Raw genomic sequence first — 22,115 nt, 5'->3', positions numbered from 1 at the left:
AAAATCATGAGATGAGCAGAGAATTTGGAGAAAATGAGCAAAAGAACTGAACAGGCACTTTTCAGGGGAAGATACCTAGGTGGCCAATGAACATAGAAGAAGGTGGGTGTTCAACCTCACTATATTGGGAAATGCAAAGCAAAACCATGGTAGACTGCCATACACACTCACCAGCACAGCTAGCAAGAGGATGATTGGCAATACCAGGTGTTGGTGAGAGTATAGTGTGTGGGAATGTGAATTAATGCAGCCACTTAGGAAAATAGCTCAGCATGCCTACTGAAGTGAAGGATGAGCATGGCCCATAGCCCAGCAATTCCATGTACATCAGGAGATATGTGCAAGAATGCTCATAGCAGCATTGTTGCAATGACCATAATCTGGAATTGGCTCAGATGCTATTCAACAGTAGAGTGGGTAAGTGGATTTATTTTCATGCAATGAAGATAAATTAATTTCATCTGCATATAACAATATGGATGCATCTCAAATGTGATATTGAGCAAAAGAAGCTGAACACAAAAGAACACATACTGTGAGATTCCCTGGGTGTGAAATTCACAAGCTGCAAGACAAAACTCAAATTTGGAGATGCATATTTGGTGATGGATGATCAAAAGGAAGAGGGAAGTGATTACCTTAAATGTCAGGGTAGAGGCTACCTTTGATGGGGAATGAGGGGTTAGTGAGAAGGGGGGACTGGGTAGTTTCTTGAGTGCTAGCAGTGTTGTATTTCTTTTTTAATTTAGGCAACACTTATATGAGTGTTTGCTTTGTGATAATTCTCTCAGATGCATATTTTTGTTTCGTAAACTCTTTCTGTATGTGTGTCATATTTCACCACAAAAAGGCTAAGAAAAAGAAAATGCATGTAAAACTTTAGCACAGTGTAAGTTCTCATTAAATAAAGTAGTTGTTGCTGGGGTCATGATGGGCAGCAAGATGGCGTCTGCCAGCAGGGTCGTTCAGGTAGTCAAGCCACATACTCCATTAATAAGGTTCCCTGACAGAAGAGGCAATCCTAAACCTAACGTGTCAGAAGTTTTGAGATCACAGGGCTACTGCTTCACTCTTCTTCAATTTCACAGCATTCTAAGGGAAGTAAATCCCCAGATTTGCTGATGCATCAGGGTCCACCAGACACTGCAGGAATAATAAAAACATTACCTCAGAAATACAGAAGGAAACTTGTATCTCAAGAAGAAATTGAATTTGGGGCACCTGGGTGGCTCAGTCGTTAAGCGTCTGCCTTCGGCTCACATCATGATCCCAGGGTCCTGGGATTGAGCCCTGCATCGGGCTCCCTGCTCTGCGGAAAGCCTGCTTCTCCCTCTCCCACTCCCCCTGCTTGTGTTCCCTTTCTCGCTGTCTCTCTCTCTGTCAAATAAACTAATAAAATCTTTAAAAAAAAAAAAAAAGAAGAAATTTAATTTATCCAACCTGGAGGTCCAGAATAATCACTGACAGTGTGGCTGCTGTTTGTCATCAGACAAAAGACTAGTCTTTACAATAAAGGACTTCCAAAATGGCATAGGAGAAATTATATAGTAAACAACTTGAATAAATACTCTGCAAAAAAAAAAAATCTAGAAAATTTAGATGGACAATTGTATCTCCTAATATATGTATCTTGGTCAGCTTCTCCACAAGCTTACCTAATTGTTTATATGCTTATTAAAGTATACACTTTTAAATGTTAGCCTATTAATTTACTCTTGATTATCAAGTATTACCAGTGTTGAGCTACTAAAAGCACATAATATCTAGTAAACTATCACAGGTTTCCCATGATTTCCCTTTTGTTTCAGTTTCTTTTTAGACATGGAAAGATTTATTAGAATTGCTGCTTTTGGAAAGTGATTTTCCTGAAATTGGATGAGGATCAGTGAAAGAATGACTCCATTATTTGTTCTTAGTTTTCTTCCCCTTTTTTCATTCACAAAGTTACTGGAGTATAACTAGTTTAAAAAGTGTATCCTACACTAAGTGATAAAAATATAGTCAAGTTAAAACAGGTGACTTTGTGGTATTAAAACCGGGAGTTAATACAAAAGATTATTTGTAACCTATATTCAGAAGAAAATACCAGAGTAAAATGGAAAATAAGAGATCAAAATGAATATAACCTAGAAATAGGTGTTTGATTAGAAATTGCAACTTACTATGTTATTAGGGGTATTAAGAAAGTTTTATTCTTTATTTTACTTTATTCTTTATTTTATTTGTTTTGATTGTCATCATCTGTGCAAATTCTGGAAACCACTAACTTTCTCAAACTTAATGTCTGAAAGTCTCATAAAATCAACCTAAATATTTACCTTATTAAGGCAATTTGTGAAACTTTAATAGGGTCTTACAGTACCAAGGGTATGTATTATTGTGAAAGTAAAGCCTCACAAGGCTAAATAAATTTTCTTCCATACCTTGAAAAAAAAATAAAGTAGTTGTTGGTTTTCTTAATATTAATTTGGAGATGCTTCATTGGAACAGCAAAACTAGATGAAATACTTCAAACTGACAACTCTCTTTCTAGTAGTAAAAGCTAGGACAAAAACAGAATGTGCCTAGCCCCGGAGTGCATCAGGAGATGCAGCTGGATAGGGACTTTTTCCCTGGGTGTTAACCAAGCCAGCAGTCTGCAGGCAACTGCAGAGCACAGCGCCTTTTTTTTTTTATTTTTTTATTGTTATGTTAATCACCATACATTACATCATTAGTTTTTGATGTAGTGTTCATTGTTTGTGCATAACACCCAGTGCTCCATGCAGAACGTGCCCGCTTTAATACCCATCACCAGGCTAACCCATCCCCCCACCCCCCTCCCTTCTAGAACCCTCAGTTTGTTTTTCAGAGTCCATCGTCTCTCATGGTTCATCTCCCCCTCCAATTCCCCCCCTTCATTCTTCCCCTCCTGCTATCTTCTTCTTTTTTTTTTTTCTTAACATATATTGCATTATTTGTTTCAGAGGTACAGACCTGAGATTCAACAGTCTTGCACAATTCACAGCGCTTACCAGAGCACATACCCTCCCCAGTTTCTATCATCCATTCACCCCATCCCTCCCACCCCACCCCCGAGCACAGAGCCTTTTAAGGCCGTGTTCAGCAGAAGCCAGAATTACTAGGCTGTGTAAGCAAGATTTTCTGAAGGTAGAGACAGCTATGGACATTTTATGAAACCTTCCCTGGTGATTCTAACCTGCAGCCAGAGTTGAAAAATCTGTGCCAGTGCTGAGATGGAGGATGATGGCAACCGCTGTCAGAGGAACATTGGCTCCCAAGAAGAATAGATACCCCAGAGGTGGAGCAGAAGAGTCCTCAGCAGACCCCACGCTCTTAAGGAATTTTGTGTAGGAGGCCGAGAAGAGTAGTGGTGGGAGTGCCTCCTCTGAGTAACAAGTTGGGAGAAGTTTGTTTCTTAAAGCAGCAGAGCTTCTGTGTTCACAGTAGTACCTTATGTCCCCTTCAGTGTTTGATCTTAGAATTAATTTTTCAGAGAAGGACATTGGCATCCCTTGGGTTCAGCATCATCCTGGATAACAACAGACACCAGTTGTTAAAAATATGATTTTCAGACCTCCTAAGAAATTTTGATTTTTTAATCACTTAAAAAGTTATAAGCTATTTCAATGCTATAACAATAATCAAAAATGTCAACTTATATATTTATGAGTCTCTCCCAAGACACATGTGCCTCTAGAGACAAAAGACATGAAATGAAATGAAGATAAGAGAAACTGAGCTTGGGGCGCCTAGGTGGCTCAGTCATTAAGTGTCTGCCTTTGGCCCAGGTCATGACCCCAGGATCCTGGGATCAAGTCCCACATTGGGCTCCCTGCTCGGTGGGAAGCCTGCTTCTCCCTCTCCCACTCCCCCTGCTTGTGTTCCCTCTCTTGCTGTCTCTCTCTCCTTGTCAAATAAATAAATGAAATCTTTAAAAAAAAGAGAGAGAGAGAGAGAGAGAGAGAGACTGAGCTTACCTGAGGGATGTGACTCAGAAACAATCCAGAGGACACCAGGACAGTATAGTAATGTCTTTGCCCCTGCCATGAGTACAGCCTTTGTGTATAGCAATTCAATTCAAGGCTGATGCAAACACTTGGGAGTTAGCATCAGACTCCACAGGCTAGAAGGCACAGTTCCCAATAGGACTGTCCCCACTTTAGATGCCAGCCACAAGTTCAGGGATCCCCAGACCATCTGCACTTCTGATCAAATGACTACAAGTCCAGGAGGTTCCCATGCCCACCTCCCCACCTTTGTTTCATTAATTCACTGGATCAATTCACAGAACTCAGGAAATCACTGTATTTAAAAATACAGTTCTATTATAAAAGATTCAAGTCAGGGTGAAACATGAAAAGATACATAGGACAAGGTCTGGAAGAGTCATAACACAGAGCTTCCATGACCTCCCAGAAACCAGGACAAAGGCCAGGCAAATTCTTTATTATACAACAAGCTTCATACTTTGGGACACTATGTTGTAGAAGAGGTAAAACAGGATAGTCACACTGTGAAGACTGAGCTTTTGTCTAAGACAAATTCCCATATGGAATGGGATTTTTTTTTTTTTTAAGATTTATGTATTTACTTGAGCTAGAGAGAGAGACAGAGAGACAGAGCATGTGAGAGCATGGAGGGGAGGGGCAGAGGAACAGGGAGAGAGAGAATCTCAAGCAGACTCCCCGCTGAGTACGGAGCCCAGCTTGGGGCTTGAGGAGATCATGACCTGAGCTGAGATCAAGAGTCAGACACTTAACCAACTGAACCACCCAGGCACCCCTGCAATGGGACTTTAAATAAACCAAATGGTCAAATTCAAAATGTTCTTTTTAAACCAAAATACTGCTAACTGGCAAGTCTAAAATGCCCTGCCACCCCACAGATTGTAGGCTCATGAGCAAGATCAGTTTAAAGGTTATGGAACTGATTAGCACTAATAAAACTTACCAGTTTATATAAATCAGAATAACAAGGTAGAAATTTACAATAAGGAATATTTTGATTAGGTGACTGAGAATCATTGTACCAGGTTTTTGGCACCTCTTCCACCTGCAGCAAAGCCAACATTCAGAGACAAATTAAATAAGAGAATTGTGCTTGGTGAGTGTGGAATTGGAACAGAAGCAAAACCCCTTGTATTCTCACCTTTTGACCCTTACCCCTATATTCCAGGTGTACCATCACCCTTCTGTTTTCATGGTAGAATGCTTTCCTTAGACATGCTTATAACTTTTATTTGTTTATATATAACCTTTATTTACATCATATTGTATTTTCTCAAGGACATACAAAGGTCACCTTAATTGACATTTGTCAACCAAGACTTAAGTACATATTTACCATCAAACCTGAGGGGTTATCTCATAGTCTTATCCACTTTAAAATCAGTTATGACCAGTCACTTCCAGAACATCAATTTCTGACCTTACCCCAGAATTTGGCCTGTACACTTTTGTACACTATGAGGGAACTTAATCTGTGAGTATACATCAAAGTTGCCAGTCAAATTAGCCAACATTTACTTCTTCAGGCATGTGTGATTAATCATAGGCATTTATTACATGCTTAGTTGCCTAGATGGTATGTCCTAAAGCAAGAGCCTTTAAAAAACATTGTTTTCTCGACATTTGATTATTAAATTGAAGCTTTTACATACCTTTCATCAGTGGGGCATGAATAAAAATGGAGTTACTTCAGAATGAGTCTGGGACAGTCCCAGGATTATGGAGAGGCTAGAGGCAGGAAGGAGAGCTCAAGAATGTTACTTCTGCCTACGGTGGATCTCCACTGTGTATGTTTTTTATTTTCCAAAATTAAATGAAAAAGCAGCTGTTCTAAGGACTCAAGCCTGTGATAGGACATCACATTAATCTTCAGTTATTCATCGTCCAGCTTCTGTTTTATATGCTGATGTTTCAGAAGCACTCATGATGGTTCATCCTTGGATCTAAAGACCAGAGTAGGACACACAGATGGCATCCCAGCTGTGTATACTCAACACCCACACCACATACAGTTTAGTCAAGATTCTGTCACAAAGCCAATGTGTCTTCTTTGAGAGCAGCCATTAGAAGAAGAAATTGTTTTGTCAGCTGCCCAGTGGAGCAGGCCAACCTGCTGCATGAGGCAGACTGGGCGTTCCATCTGTTTTCTCTTGGGAGTGGTCCTGATGCTTCCCATGTCCACTGTGAGGCATGTGACAGCTGTGCCTCAGGGAAGAACACTGCTGTGAGCCAGGTAGTAACATCAGAGACTCTGCCAGAAATGAGTGTGGGCCTCTGTGAACTCTGAGTCAACACCTATGCATGGGAGCCCCTGTACTGGCAACTGCAGACCTCCCAAGATCCACAAACTCTGCATGACCTAAACAAGAATCATGATACACCTCTACAAACTCCGTCTCTCTGTGTTTCCTGTCCCAGTCACTGACACCACCATCCATCAAGAAACATGGAAATCTCTCTTGGGTCTCTTCCCTTGCCCCTGAGGAACCCGTCAAGTTCAGCCATTTGCTCCCCAAATCTTCTCAAATCTATCCATTTGTCTCCATACCTAATGCCCTAGTTCAAGTGGCACCCAATGTCCCTCCTGAAGAACTCTGACACCTTCCTAACTGCTCAGCCTCGTCTGTGGCTCCTCCACCTGCTCTCCACCCCAGTCCAGGGTGATTTTTTAAAACACAAATACATCACTGCCCTGATGAAAGCCCTCCACAAACTCCCACTGGTTTCAGGACATCAATATCCAGGTTTGATGTGGCCTCTGCCTGCAACTCCAGCTTCATCTTGGGCCACACACCACCCCCCGAATCTTGACAAACAAGTCCTGCTGGCTTTGTTCGCATCCATGCTCCTTCCCACTAGACATTTCTCCCTGCTATCCCCTCTGCCTGCAGCAGGACCTTCTCAACAGCACCCCCCTTTATTTTATTACGGTAAAATAGACACAACATAAAACATACCATTTTAAGTATACAGTTGTATGGTATTAAATACATTCATGTTGTCATGCAAAAATGCAGAACATGTCACTAGTTTGCATGTCACTCTCGTACAGGGACTATGATCATCTTCTCTGTATTGTTCCAATTTTAGTCTGTGCCACCGAAGTGAGTAGTCATCTTCTTTTCACTATAAAGTCCCTGACTCATCCTGCAGATCTTAGCTTCAACTCACTTATTCAGGGAAGTCTTCCAAGACCAGGCCCATCCCCTGTCAGATAACCCCTTGACTGCACAGTACCCAGCATGAGTGACATGAGCTCCAGAGGGCAGCACTCAGGACCTAGAGGAGGTAGGCACACAGTAGCTCAGTGCATCCTAGTTAAATGAATAAGTGAATGAATGAATGAATGAAGAAATGCAATTCTACCCACAGTAAAGACCACCTTGGCATTATTGTAGAAAGCCATGTAGTTCTACATTGTCTTGAACTCCATTCCAGTATAGGATCTTGGCTTCATCTTTGGAAAACTAAACCAATAGTGAGATAATTTTTTTAACTTTTCTCAAAGAGAAAAATTGCAATTCAGACTTTACCTTTCATAAAAGAAAACATCTGATAGTCTCTAAATCGTGTGTTTTCCTTTAATTCTATTTATCAAGATTTCAAAAGTATTGAATCTAAACTCAGAGCCCTGCAGCAGTTTATAATTTCTAAAAACTAATGTAGAGTAGAGCTTATTTTGCATAAGCCTGCAAGACAGTAAGCATGATCCTGCCCCACAACATCTGCACAGAAGTCTCTATCATCCATCAGGGCTACTAGTGAGGTCTGGAGATGGCTTTCCTTGGAACCTGAGGTTGTCTGCCCCCACCATGAAAAGCTTGTCATGCTCACCTCCAGGAAACCCTGCTATGGGCCAGAAATAGCAGATCTAGGCTTTCATGGGACCAAGGTCTCCAACCCTGAGTTACAGCTAGAACAGCTGACACTCACATTACCCTTCACACTTTATGTGTTATTCCTAACAGCAGGAGCTAGGGATCAACATCATCATCAACAACAGTATCCTAATTTTATAGATGAGGGGAAAACATTCAGAGGTCAGGCAGCTGGCCCAAGATCTCTCAGCTGGAGCTGGACCAGATTTGGCATCTAGTTTTGATGTCAAAACCCTTGCTTGCTCTTTCCATTTCTTTTTGCTCCATACAACATTAACTGCTGCATTTTTAGAGGCAACTTCTATTATAATGGTGTTCTTGAAATGGTATAAATAAAGATTCTCTGGCCAGTGTGCACATGGGCAAAGCCCTAGAAAGTAGAAAGAAATGTGGCCTATGTTATAAGACCCTCTATTTTTTTTTAAGATTTATCCATCCACTCAGAGAGGGAGGGAGAAAAAGAGAGAGAGCATGAGGAGGAAGGGGCCACAGGAGAGAATCTTCAAACAAACTTCCCACAGAGCTGGGAGCCCAACTCAGGGTTCCATCCCACAACCCATGAGATCACAACCTGAGCCGAAAGCAAAAAGTGAACACTTAACCAACTGAGCCAGGGGAAATTCTTACATATCCATGTCAAGGTGCCCCTATAAGGCCCTTTAATATGACTGAACACTTAACACTAATAGCACCCTGTGGTTATTCAGTGTGTGTTGACTCACTGACTGATGAAAAGTCTGAAAGGAGGTATCACATGATGACCAAGATAGTCTGGTAACACACAAAACCCTTTTTTAGGGGCCTATGAGTTGTCCTCCAGGCTCTGCCTCCACTGTAGAGAATGTCCTTGTGCAGACACAGGCTGGGAGCTGGTTCCTGTCCTGGATATCTGCAGTTTCACTTTATCTTGGGGGAAAAGTTAGAATGCTCTCTGCCTCTAAGCACAGTAGCTTGTAAGCAGGTCCCCCGGGTTTCCTCTAAATCCTGTCTGTCCCCACTCTCTTCATGGAGAACGTGGTGAAGAGCACACTAATCTCTTGGATCAAAGCAAGAATAAAATGCATAACACTCCCACTGCAAGATCAGAGTGTGCTTAGATAACCCCATGGGCTCTTGGCTGAGGAGGTGATGAGAGAGAGGCGCCTGTCCTGAGGTCACAGACTGAAACCTTCTGACACCTCTCCCCTTGCCACCACCACCCCTGTCCAGCCTTGGCCCCACTGAACCAAAGATTCCAGTGACCAAAAATGTCCCTCAGTCTGGCATCTCCTATCTCCCCATTAAGTTTTCCTTTTTTTTGTATCTACAAATCTGCCTTTCATCACCTCTGCCGAGTGTTCTCAGCACCACACTCCCTGTGACCCTCACCTCCTCTTCCCTTGGCCACAGCTCATTTCTTTTCGTGTCGACCATCAAAACTCCAACTAGAGCAGAATATAGGTGACGTAGTTTTATTAACACAGCAATGTGTACTTACATCCATCCAAACTTTATTATTTACCTTCATCTTATGTTTTCCAAAGCTCCTTTAACAAAGAAATCTTTCCAGGGTTCCTTCATCTTACTTCAGTGGTATCACCTTCCACTTAATTCTGAAAGTACTTCAAATGGGGGGGGGGGCAAAGGGAGGTGTTTTATATTATTTTCATGATTTTTAAAATTACTGTCACTATCATTATTATTATTAAGCATTAATTCCCACTGTGATTCTTACTTATAAAATTCTCTCCTGACATAAAAAATTTCTGCTTTCATATTTCTTGAAATTAATGGTTTTATGGTTGAATCTTAACTTTGTCAGCTTAAGAGTAATTTCCACTGAACTGCATATTACCATCCATACCTGCTCATTTTCCCCCTAAGGTGTGTGTTTTGTTAAAAGGACACACTGTGTGTGTAAAAGGCATCAAGAACATGCCTGTGGTCAAGACATGCTTGTTCAGGTATTTATTCCTATTCTTTAACTTTTCCTTGCTTTTCAGAGAAAACTGATACTCTGAGAAAACCACAAGTAATTGTAGGGAAATACTAATGATCTTTTGAGGGGAAATTCTTACACATCCATTATCAAGTGCTTACTTGTTTCTAGTACTTATAGTTTAAATCACTTAAAATTATTCATTATCATGAATTTTGAAGGGCTCATTTAACAAACTTACTGTTGAAATTATGGACTGAATGGAAAAGCCGCAGAAAAGGTATTGAAGACTGGCACACTGAGTTGGAAACATCTGTGCTGCTTTCTTTCCACTAATACTGAAAGGACTAATCTGAAGAAGTCCTGGGGCTGCAAATTATGGCATTTTGTTGAGAATTAGGTTTCTTAGTTTACTGAAAGCTAAAAGGATTGCCACACACTGCTATGTGTGATCATTTAGTGTGTGTAGAAGGATTTATGCCTTGTAACAATAACAACAAGCTGTAAATAGTTCTGAAAGCTGAAGGTTGAGGGGCCCATAAGCACAGGAAGCTGGCTAGGGAGGCAGCTATTGTGATGGGGACACTGTCCTAACCAGACATTTATCATTGTGTAAGTACCAACCTGACTTCTTGGTGCTTCAAAAGTATAAACAAGAAGATGATTTATAGGGCGCCTGGGTGGCTTAGTTGGTTAAGCAACTGCCTTCGGCTCAGGTCATGATCCTGGAGTCCCTGGATCGAGTCCCGCATCGGGCTCCCTGCTCGGCAGGGAGTCTGCTTCTCCCTCCAACCCTCCCCTCTTTCATGCTCTCTCTCAGTCTCTCTCTCTCAAATAAAAAAAAAAATCTTTAAAAAAAAAAAGAAGATGATTTATAGGGACTTGAAATCTAATTTATAAGAACAAACTTAGTATAATGAGATCAACATGCAATTGCTTAGAGACTAAGAACTGTTCCTGGAGAGGAAGCAGTTTCCTTCCACTTCTTTCTCACCCTGTCACTTTGACAAGAGGGGTCCTCAATATTTATGCCATGGTTTGCTGCCATGGAAAAATTCCCCGAAAGCAACTTTAGTATGATTCTCTCATTCTTGCTCTAGTTTGTTCTGTTACCCACCATGGCTATAAAAAACCTATTCTGAATATGTAGAGAATTTGTATTCATCTGGAGTCCAAAAGTGGGACGAGGCAACTAGAATTTTTTTTATTTAAATTTTGTTAGTTAGGGTGCCTGGGTGGCTCAGTTGGTTGGGTGTCTGCCTTTGACTCAGACCCCAGGCTCTTAGGATAGAGCCCCGCATTGGGCTCTCTGCTTGGCGAGGAGCCTGCTTCTCCCTCTCCCTCTACCTGCTGCTCTGCCTACTTGTGCTCTCTCTCTCTCTCTCTGTCAAATAAATAAATAAATAAATAAATAAATAAATAAATAAAATCTTTTTAAAAATAAATAAATTGTATTAGTTAACATACAGTGTAATATTGGTCTCTGGAGTAGATTTCAGTGATTCATCACTTACATACAACACCCAGTGCTCATCACAACAAGTTCCCTCCTTAATACCCATCACCCACCTAGCCCATTCCCCATCCACCTCCTTCCATCAACCTTCAGTTTGTTCTCTATCATTAAGAGTCACTTATGGGCTTGTTTCTCTCCTTTTTTTTCTTTTTCCCCTTCCCATATGTTCATCTGTTTTCTTTCTTAAATTCCACATTGAGTGAGATCATATGGTATTTGTTTTTCTCTAAATGACTTACTTCAGTTAGCTTAATACATTCTAGCTCCATCCACATCGTTGCAAATGGCAAGATTTCATTCTTTTTGTTGGCTGAGTAATATTCCAGTGTGTGTGCGCGTGCGCGCGTGTGTGTGTGTGCGTGTGTGTGTGCACACCATATCTTCTTTATCCATTCATCAGTCAATGGACATTTGGGGTCTCTCCATAGTTTAGTTATTGTTGGTAATGCTGCTATAAACATCAGGGTGCATGTACACCTTTGAATCAGTATTTTTTTTAAAGATTTTATTTATTTGTTTGACAGAGAGAGACACAGTGAGAGAGGGAACACAAGCAGGGGGAGTGGGAGAGGGAGAAGCAGGCTTCCCACAGAGCAGGGAGCCCGACATGGTGCTCAATCCCAGGACCCTGGGATCATGATCTGAGCCAAAGGCAGACGCTTAATGACTGAGACACCCAGGCACCCCTGAATCAGTATTTTTGTATCCTTTGGGTAAATACCTAGTAGTACAAATGCTGAATCATAGAGTAGTTCTATTTTTAACTTTTTGAGGAACCTCCATACCGTTTTCCAGAGTGGCTGCACCAGTTTGCATTCCCACCAACAGTGCAAGAGTGTTCCCCTTTCTCTACATCTTCACCAATACCTGTTGTTTCTCATGTTGTTAATTTTAGCCCGTTCTGACAGGTGTGAGGTGGTATCTCATCATGGTTTTTGATTTGTATTTCCCTGATGATGAGTGATGTTGAGAATCTTTTCATGTGTCTGTTAGCCATCTGGATGTCTTCTTTGGAAAAGTGTCTATTCAGAGACAACTAGAAATTTAATAACATAGTATTACTTGCACATTTTACTATCAGACCTAGATATGTTCTAATTTAAATAATGCCTTATACACAGCACTCAACACTGGTTTTCCAGATTAGAACATAAGATATAAAGAACCTCAAACATTTCAATCATTTATAGTTGGGTGAACTATACTACTCAAATATAACCACTAACCCTGGAGACAGATATTATCTATTGCTGTATAACAAATTACCCCAAAATTTATTGGTTTAAAACAACAATAAACATTAATATCTCTTGCAATTTTGTGGGAGCAGTTTAATCAAGTGGTCCTGGCTCCAGATCTTTCACAAGGTTATAATCAAAATGCAGGTCAGGGCAGATCTGATGGTTTGATAGGCTGGAGTCATCATGTCCAGTCCACATTATGGTGGCGAGGCATTAAGCTCCATATATTGAAGGGAGGAGTGTCAAATAATTTGCAGGTATGCTTTTAAAGTATACATGGTTATAAATAAATGTAAATTATTTTTAAATCCTTATAGCTTATTTTAGGTACAATTTATATAAAATAAAATTCATAAATCTTAAGGGTACAGCTGAGTGACTTTTTACTTATCTACCTCTGTAACCACCACCTAGATCAAAATACATATCATTTTCAGCTCCATCATGTGAATTCCTTTGATTTTTTTATGTACACAATCACCATCTACAAATAAAGACATCTTTAATTCTTCCTTTTTGATTTATATTTTTCATTTCTTTTTCTTGATTTTCTGTACTATCAGGACCTCCAGTACAAGATTGAATAGAATGTGATGTGAGTGGACATCCTTGTCTTTTTCTTGACTTAGAAGGAATACATTTGATATTTCACCATGTTTATCTCTAGGTTGTTTTATAGATAACTGTTATCAGATTGAGGGATTTCCACTCTTAATTTGATTAAGCTTTGGCAGGTACAAGTGTAAATGGAATCACAACTTAGGATTTTACAACTGCCCATAGCTTTAAACATTAGTCAGGGTATATCCTTTATCTAATTTAGAGAAAAATTATGCCAGGTCTTCACATGAAAAAATATTGTGCAGGCAGTCCTCAATTTCCAAATATATTGATCTTCAAATGTACCTTTTTTTGTCAGTTCTTTGGAAATTGCAAGACTTTTTCATATGGAAGCTTAATTATGCTTGGTGCTTAATTATAGAGGTCAACTACAAAAATGTATATTGAATCTACCTTAAGTGCAAGGTATGGTCTGTGCTACTGGTGGGGGTGGCCTTGGGGTTTTGAGGAGAAATGGGAAGGAGAACAGATGAAACCCACCAGCAGCAGCAGCACGTGGGGAGGGAAGTGCTCACCACCACAGGCTCCCAGAAATGCCCCAAATTTAGATGTGGTTGACATTTGTGAATCAGCATCATGTGAATCAGAGCTCTCTGAACCCTGCCACGTGTGGTAAAGAATTTTTAAGTGTCTCAGTACACAACTTACATAGCTCTAAAAGCAATAAATTCTAAAATGAGACCATTTGAATAGCACTGACAAAATGTTCTCAAATTTATTGTCACACTTAACTCTTCAGAGCAGTCCTGTGAGGTTGACATTTTACAGAAGAGGACACCGAAGCTTAGAAACATTCAGTGACTTGCCCAAGATCTCCCAGCTTGTAAGGACTGCACCCTGGATCTGATCCAAGACTCAGGACATGCAATCTTTTTGCTGCATTCTTTTGGTAACTTTTAATATTTTTTTAATGGCTGCAGCTGGGGTGTTCATGCTTAAGGTAATTTTGCTTAGCATAAATTGAAGGAAGTGTTTTCTTTTTTTTTCTTTTTTTTTAAAGATTTTATTTATTTATTTGAGAGAGAGAGAATGAGAGAGAGCACATGAGATGCGGGAGGGTCAGAGGGAGAAGCAGACTCTGTGCCGAGCAGGGAGCCCAATGCGAGACTCGATCCAGGGACTCCAGGATCATGACCTGAGCCGAAGGCAGTCGCTTAACCAACTGAGCCACCCAGGCGCCCCTGAAGGAAGTGTTTTAGATTCCCAGCTCTTGATCATAGTTCATTTAACCATTTGGTTGAACAAATAAATGAATTCTTTCCTCCTCCTCCAGCACATGCACCTTCGTCACATTTTAAGAATTCTGCTCTAGGCACCCAGGTATGAGAGTGTAACAAAGCTGATAAGAGAATAATTCTATAATTTAGCAATTACTCTAAATACAACCCACCTAATAATGAATGAAATGAATAATAATGAATGAAAATCATTCAGCATTATTATTTCACTCATGTCAGTGTATCTGTTTCCCTGTCTTGGCCCTGTTAGAACCATGACTAATTCTTCAGATAACAAGTCTCAATTTACTAATACTTCCTAATGTAGATGTTGACATCATCCTTGTTTTTCAAATTAAAAACAAAAACAAAAACACAGAACACACACAAGGACACTGTAGCACATTTTAGATGTCAGATTGACTTTCATAGTAAGTGGTAGTCTGCAGTGCTGCTCGAAGGGCTCCTTTTGATACCAGACAAGCAGGCAGTGGTGAGCCAGGTGAGGATGTCTCAGGTGTCCACGTAGAGTAAAAGTCTTGTTTACCACAGGACACTCACATGAGGAGACAGAGGAGAATGGCATCAGGGTGCAGAGGGACCTGGTGAGCTCATCACTAGGTGACCCTGAGGTTTCTGAGGTGACTGTAGATCCATCTGAAGGGCTGGTCAGAGGGTACCTGGCTGGGCTGGATGTGTGCCAGGGTAGCTGTGAGGTACAGACCCAGCAAGGAAAACAAAGGAGGCTCTCAGTGTTTACATAATAAATGGTGACCTCTAAGGAAGACAGACTCACATTTTCTCAAGGTTTTCTATTTGTATCTGATGCACTCAGTGTCAAATATGAAAGGGCATCTTTCCAAAGGCCATTAATACTAGTCTTGTTTGTCTGTAAACAAGGACTAAAGGCTCCAAAGTCATTTTGTCATTACTCCTTGGATTCTGAATGTTCGAATAGAGCTGATTCCTCTGTTTTTATTACTCTTATTCTTAAATCAATGATTGGATCATCCCATGAAACCTGAGGGTTCATAGCAAAGATTGAGTTTTCCAAAAGTTGCAGCAAGGTTTGAGTTTGGCTTTCACCTCCTTAATTTTCTGATGTTCCCTTAGGGATGAAACCAGTGATTTAAACAGTTGGTAGGTAGGATTTAGAAGGCTCTTTCAGGGCTCTAGATAGTCTGAAATCTTTTTTTTTTCCATTTCAACTCCTCCAGACATTTATATTGAAGTGTCCCTGACGTGGCTTTTATGACTATCTATCTAGGTTTCAGACCACTCCCCTGTCTAACATGCAGTCAGGCATAAGTCACTTCCCACAGGTAGAAGGGTGACAAGTACCCCAACTCCCTATCCCGGGAGGATCAGAGGATGAACCCTAAGGAGGATTTGGTCCTTACTGGAGGTCATCACAGAAGAGTCTGTCCTTTCATCATTCTCTGACAGGTGATTTCCTGAGCTAATTACTTTCTTTTTTAAAAAATATCTCTATAAGATATCAGGAGAAATGAATTTTAGACTCTTCCACCAGGCATTTTTTCAAGTGCTTTCCAATAAAATTTTCATCGTTTATCACACTCTCATCTATTTTCAGTTTGTGGAATTCTCTGAGCTCCAGTTTACATTTCTGCATGCTCTATTTTTGTCCTTTGAGATAATGCTTTCAAAGCTTTGCCATTCTGCTGTGAGGGCTATGTCTTACTCACATCAAAAGAATTAATGCCAAGGGAGGCAAGGTTCTGATTGTTTAATTTGGAAAGGCTTGTTGTTCATTCCTCTGAAGTCCTGCTTGAGACCAGTTTATCAAGTTCCTACATGTGATTTCTTATGCCTCTTACAACTGAGTACAAAAGTAGGCGTCAGTAATCGTTTTATCAAATAAACTGACTCAGAACTTCAATAAAGACTAATACAAGTATGTTAAGACCTGAATTTTTTTCTACTCTATTACTTTGTTGTTTAATTACTAATTTATAGTTAAGGAGCAGATTAAAAAAGAGTACTATAGAGTCAGATAGTAAAGAAAGTGGTTAAACTCTGGCATGGGAAACCTCTCAATAAACATTTTAAAAGGGCACAGATTAAGACTGAATGATGCAGAGAAAAAACCACAGGCTTTGATTTTTCTCATTATTTCTCAATCTCTTTCCATTTTTTACTGTTTGGGCCTCCTTAGCAAAGGGGTTTTGTTTTGTTCTTCTCTAATTCTCACTCATCCATAATTTCACAATAGTTAAGTCAGAAGTGTCTTAAATGAGAAAAAGCTCATGTCTATTTAGATTTCTACTCACTCCACAGAACTTGAGTTTCATATAATTTGAAAGTCTTCTATTACCTACTACTCTGAGTGTTCTCTAATCGCTAATAATGGCTCACTAAATGTCAGATGTTCATCTAGTGATTTATGTTCTTGTTTCACAGATTTCCTTAATCACTTTTACATAAATCCAAGAAATAGTAAATTGAAGTATTGGATGCTTTGGAAGATTTATCATTAGTTTATAATCTTTTCTGATAAAACCTGAAGTGCTCAACCAACAGAAATGAAGCAGTATGTTTGTCACAGGACCTCGCCTTAGAAGAGGCCATATTTCCAGTGTCAGGCCAATAGATGCAAAAGAGTCCACCTACTTCCTAGAAATGAGTGCTCTGCAGCAAGAAAATGTGTTACTCTCTCAACCTTTCCTGGGGTTTCAAATACACTAGTTACAAGTAACAACATGATATCCTTTTCTGGTTTTTTTTTTTTTTTTTTTGAAGTATACTTGACATACGTCATATTGGTTTAGGTTGTACAACATAATTATTTGTCACTTGTGTATATTGTGAAATTATCACCTGGCACCATACAAAGTTATAAAAAAAATTTCTGTGATCAGAACTTTTAAGATTTATTTTCTTAGCAACTTTCAAATTTGCACTACAATAATATTAATTATAGTCACTAGGGTGTACATTACCTCCCCATGACTTAATTATTTCATAGCTGGAAGTTTGTACCTCTTGACCCCCTTCACCCATTTCATCCACTCTCCCAACTCCCTTCCTTCTAGCAATATGTTTTTTTATGTGTGTCTATGAGTTTGGTTTCATTTCGTTTTGTGTGTTCATCAGTTTTGCTTTTTATGTTCCACATACAGGTAAATCATATGGTATTTGTCTTTATCTGAGTTATTTCACTTAGCATAATGCCCTCAAAGTCAATCCATGTTGCTGCAAATGACAAGATTTCATTCTTTTTTTATGGCTGAGTAGTATTCCATTGTGTGTGTGTGTGTGTGTGTGTGTATCACACCTTCTTTATCCATTCATCCATTGATGGACATTTAGGTTGTTTTCATATCTTGGCTATTGTAAATAATGCTGCAGCAAACATAGGGATACATATAGCTTTTCAAATTAGTATTTTTATTTTCTTCAGATAAATACTCAGAAATGAAATTGCTGAATTGTATGGTAGTTTTGTTTTGTTTTGTTTTGTTTTAATTTTTGAGGAACCTCCATACCATTTTCCACAGTGGCTGCAACAATTTATATTCCTACCAACAGTGCAAAAGAGTTTCCTTTACATCCTCACCAACACTTGTCATTTCTTGTACTTTTGATAATAGCCATTCTGACAGGTGTGATGTGATATCTCATTGTGGTTTTGATTTGCATTTTCCTGACAATAGGGGATGTTGAGCACCTTTTCATATACCTGTTGGCTGTTTTTATATCTTTAGAAAAATGTCTACTCATGTACTTCACACCCATTTTTAATTGTTTTGTTTTTCTTTATTATTGAGCTGTATGAATTTTTTATATATTTTGGATGTAGCCCCTTAACAAATATATGGTTTGCAAATATTTTCTCTTATTTCACAGGTTGCTTTTTCATTTTCATTTTAGATGCCCAGTATGGGCATTGCAACATTGAGTCCCTGACAGACCTTCCAATCAGAATACATGTGCCTGATGTTTCAGCAACAACACAGACATCACTCATGAAATTAAATTTTCCCCAAGCCCAAACTACCTTCTAGTTTGGAAGCACCTATACCATTCATTTCTCTAGAGATATGGTTCTCAATCCTTGTGTAGGATGTTACTAAACATCCTACAATACATAAGATGGCTCCCACAACAGAGAATTATCTAACCCAGCTAGCTCTTTTAGCTGTGCAACTGCATGCTGTCCACCCAACTCTCATCCAGCGTCCACTGCCATATGCAAACTCATGGCGAAGCCCTGCAGCCAGATCAGTGCACAATGACAATGTCAATCCTCTGACTTTGGTCTTCTTCAATATTGTGTTGACTATTCTGTGTCTTTTGCCTCCCCATATAAACTTTAGAATCAGTTTGTCAATACCAACAAAATAACTTTTGAGATTTTTTATTGGGATTATATTGAATTTCTTAACCAAGTTGGGAATAACTTACATTTTGACAATATTTAGTCAACATTGAGTTCATATTCCAAACTATGAACATAGAATTTCTCTCCATTTATTTAGATTTTTCATTTCTTTATCAGTTTTTTGTTTTCCTTCAAATAAATCATATACATATTTAATTTGATTTGTACCTAAATACTTCATTTTCTTGATGCTAATGAAAATGGTGTCGTGTTTTTTTATTTCAAATTCCAGTTGTTCATTGTTAGTAAATAGAAAAGCAACTGACTTTTGTATATTAACCTTATATACTGTAACCTTGCTATAATTGCTTATTAGTTCCAGGAATGTTTTTGTCAATTCTTTCAAACTTTCTACATAAACAATCATGTCATCTGTGAACAAAGACTGTTTTATTTCTTCCTGTCCAATATGTATACATTGTATTTCCTTTCTTGTCTTACTGCTCAGTTAGGACTTTCAATACAATGTTGAATAGGAGTGATGAGAGGAGACCTCCTTGCCTTGTTCACAATCACTAAATATGATGTTATGTGTATGTTTTTGTGAAAGTTCTATATCGACTTGAGGAATTTCCCTCCATTCCTAGTTTGTTGAGAGTTTTTAATAATGAATGATTAAAATCATGATTATTAAATGATTTTTCAGCATCTGTCTATGTGATCATATAATTTCTCTTCTTTAGTCTATTGATGTGATGGATTACATTAATTAATTTTTGAATGTTGAGTCAACCTCACATACCTGGAATAAATCCCACTTGGTTGTGGTGTATAATTCTTTGAATTCCCTGTTGGATTCAATGTGCCTATATTTTGTTGAGGATTTTTGCACCTATATTAATGAGTGATATTGGTCTGTAGTTTCCCTTTCTCATAATATCTTTCTTTAGTTTTCGTAATAGGATAATGCTAGCTTTATAGAATGGATTTTTTTTAAAGATTTTATTTATTTGACAGAGAGAGAGAGTATGAGCAGTGGGAGCAGCAGGCAGAGGGAGAAGCAGGCTCCCCACTGACCAGGGAGCTGATGCAGGACTCGATCCTGCAACTCCAGGATCATGACCTGAACTGAAGGCAGTCACTCAACCAACTGAGCCACCCAGGCATCCACTTTATAGAATGGATTAAGAGAGTCCTCGAGGTGCTGGTGCTCTGTGGTGTTGGAATCTCATTGCTTGTCGGCCTGTGCGCACATTTGCGGACATGGCCTCAACCTACTATACCCAACAAGCAACCCGAAGCTATGGGGCCTACCCCACCCAGCCTGGGCAGGGCTATTCCCAGCAGAGCAATCAGCCCTATGGACCGCAGAGTTACAGTGGTTATGGACAGTCAGCAGACACTTCAGGCTATGGCCAGAGCAGCTATGGTTCTTCTTATGGACAGACCCAGAACAGCTATGGCACTCAGTCAGCTCCCCAGGGATATGGCTCAACCGGTGGCTAAGGTGGTAGCCAGAGTTCTCAGTCATCTTATGGGCAACAGTCCTCTTTTCCTGGCTATGGCCAGCAGCCAGCCCCTAGCAGCACCTCGGGAAGTTATGGTAGTGGTTCTCAGAGCAGCAGCTATGGGCAGCCCCAGAGTGGGGCTATGGCCAGCAGTCTGGCTATCGTGGACAGCAGCAAGGCTATGGACAGCAGCAAAGCTGCTATAATCCCCCTCAAGGCTATGGACAGCAGAACCAGTACAACAGTAGCAGTGGAGGTAGCTATGGCCAAGATCAGTCCTCCATGAGTGGTGGTGGTGGCGGTTATGGCAATCAGGGCCAGAGTGGTGGTGGCGGTGGCTATGGGTGAGGCCAGCAGGACCGTGGGGGCCACGGCCGGGGTGGTGGCGGTGGTTACAACTGCGGCAGCAGTGGCTATGAACCCAGAGGTTGTGGAGGTGGCTGTGGAGGCAGAGGCGGCATGGGCAGAAGTGACCATGGTGGCTTCAATAAATTTGGTGGCCCTCGTGAGCAGGGATCACGTCATAACTCTGAACAGGATAATTCAGACAACACCACCATCTTCGTGCAAGGCTTGGGTGAAAATGTTACAATTGAGTCTGTGGCTGATTACTTCAAACAGATGGGTATTATTGAGACAAATAAGAAAACAGGACAGCCCATGATTAATCTGTACACAGACAGGGAAACGGGCAAGCTGAAGGGAGAGGCAACAGTGTTGTTTGATGACCCACCTTCTGCTAAAGCAGCTACTGACTGGTTTGATGGTAAAGAATTCTCTGGGAATCCCATCAAGGTCTCATCTGTTACTCCGCGAGCAGACTTCAATCGGGATGGTGGCAATGGTCGTGGAGGCCGAGGGCAAGGAGGACCCATTGGCCGTGGAGGCTATGGAGGTCGTGGCAGTGGTGGTGGTGGCCAGGGAGGATTCCCTAGTGGAGGAGCTGGTGGCAGCGGCCAGCAGCGAGCTGGTGACTGAAGTGTCCTAATCCTATATGTGAGAACATGAACTTCTCTTGGAGGAATGAATGCAACCAATGTAAGGCCCCTAAACCAGATGGCCAAGGAGGGGGACCAGAAGGCTCTCATATGGGGGTAACTATGGAGATGATCGTCGTGGTGGCAGAGGAGGCTATGATCGGGGCGGCTACCAAGGCCGAGGCGGGGACCATGGGAACTCCCGAGGGGGCCAGGATTGTGGGGACAGAGGTAACTTTGGCCCTGGCAAGATGGACTCCAGATGAGCACAGACAGGATCGCAAGGAGAGGCCGTATTAGCTTGGCTCCTGAGGTTCTGCAACAGCTTTTCATCTTGTACCCAGTGTTACCCTCATTATTTTGTAACCTTCCAACTCCTGATCAGCCACAGGTTTTTTGTGTAGGACTATGTAATTGTAACCATACCTCTGGTTCCCATTAAAAATCATCGTTTTAGTTAAAAAAAAAAAAAAGAATGGATTAAGAAATATTCCCTCTGCTTCTAGTTTCAGAAAGCAATTGTAGGGAATTGGAATCATTTCTTTCTCAAATATTTGGCACAACTCAGTGAAACCACCTAGCCTTGGTGCTTCTTGTTTTGGAATATTATGAATTATTGATTCAATTTACTTGGTAGATGCAAGCCTATGCAGATTATCTGTTTCTCCTTGTATGAGTTTTGGTAGAGTATGGCTTTCAAAGAATTGGTTTATTTCATCTAAGTTATAAAACTTATGGCTATAGAGTTTTCATAATATTCCTTTATTATCCTTTTAATGTCCATGAGATCAGTAGTGATGGTCCCTCTTTCATTTCTTACATTAGTAATTTATATTTTCTCTCTATTTTTCTTGGTTAGCCTGTATTAAGAAGTGATGGGGGGCACC

At 40.3% G+C, this 22,115-nt stretch overlaps 1 non-coding gene and 2 pseudogenes across 1 annotated transcript; 2 read left to right on the top strand and 1 right to left on the bottom strand.

Annotated features, from left to right (window-relative positions):
* Nucleotides 1-927: 927 nt before the first annotated feature.
* Nucleotides 928-1,241, top strand: LOC123850251 (alpha-ketoglutarate dehydrogenase component 4-like; annotated as a pseudogene).
* A 5,776-nt stretch (nucleotides 1,242-7,017) lies between these two features.
* On the bottom strand, nucleotides 7,018-7,119 carry LOC123850314 (U6 spliceosomal RNA). Its single transcript, XR_006792281.1, has one exon. It is a non-coding gene; the product is annotated as a U6 spliceosomal RNA (small nuclear RNA).
* A 12,887-nt stretch (nucleotides 7,120-20,006) lies between these two features.
* Nucleotides 20,007-21,677, top strand: LOC123849342 (RNA-binding protein FUS-like; annotated as a pseudogene).
* The last annotated feature ends 438 nt before the right edge of the window (nucleotides 21,678-22,115 follow it).

This window comes from Mirounga angustirostris, unplaced genomic scaffold (genome assembly GCF_029215605.1).
Source record: "Mirounga angustirostris isolate CCGP_5_RB_7025 unplaced genomic scaffold, mMirAng1.0.hap1 SCAF_15, whole genome shotgun sequence".
Classification (NCBI taxonomy): domain Eukaryota; kingdom Metazoa; phylum Chordata; class Mammalia; order Carnivora; family Phocidae; genus Mirounga; species Mirounga angustirostris.
This window is presented reverse-complemented; position numbering and strand designations above follow the sequence as displayed.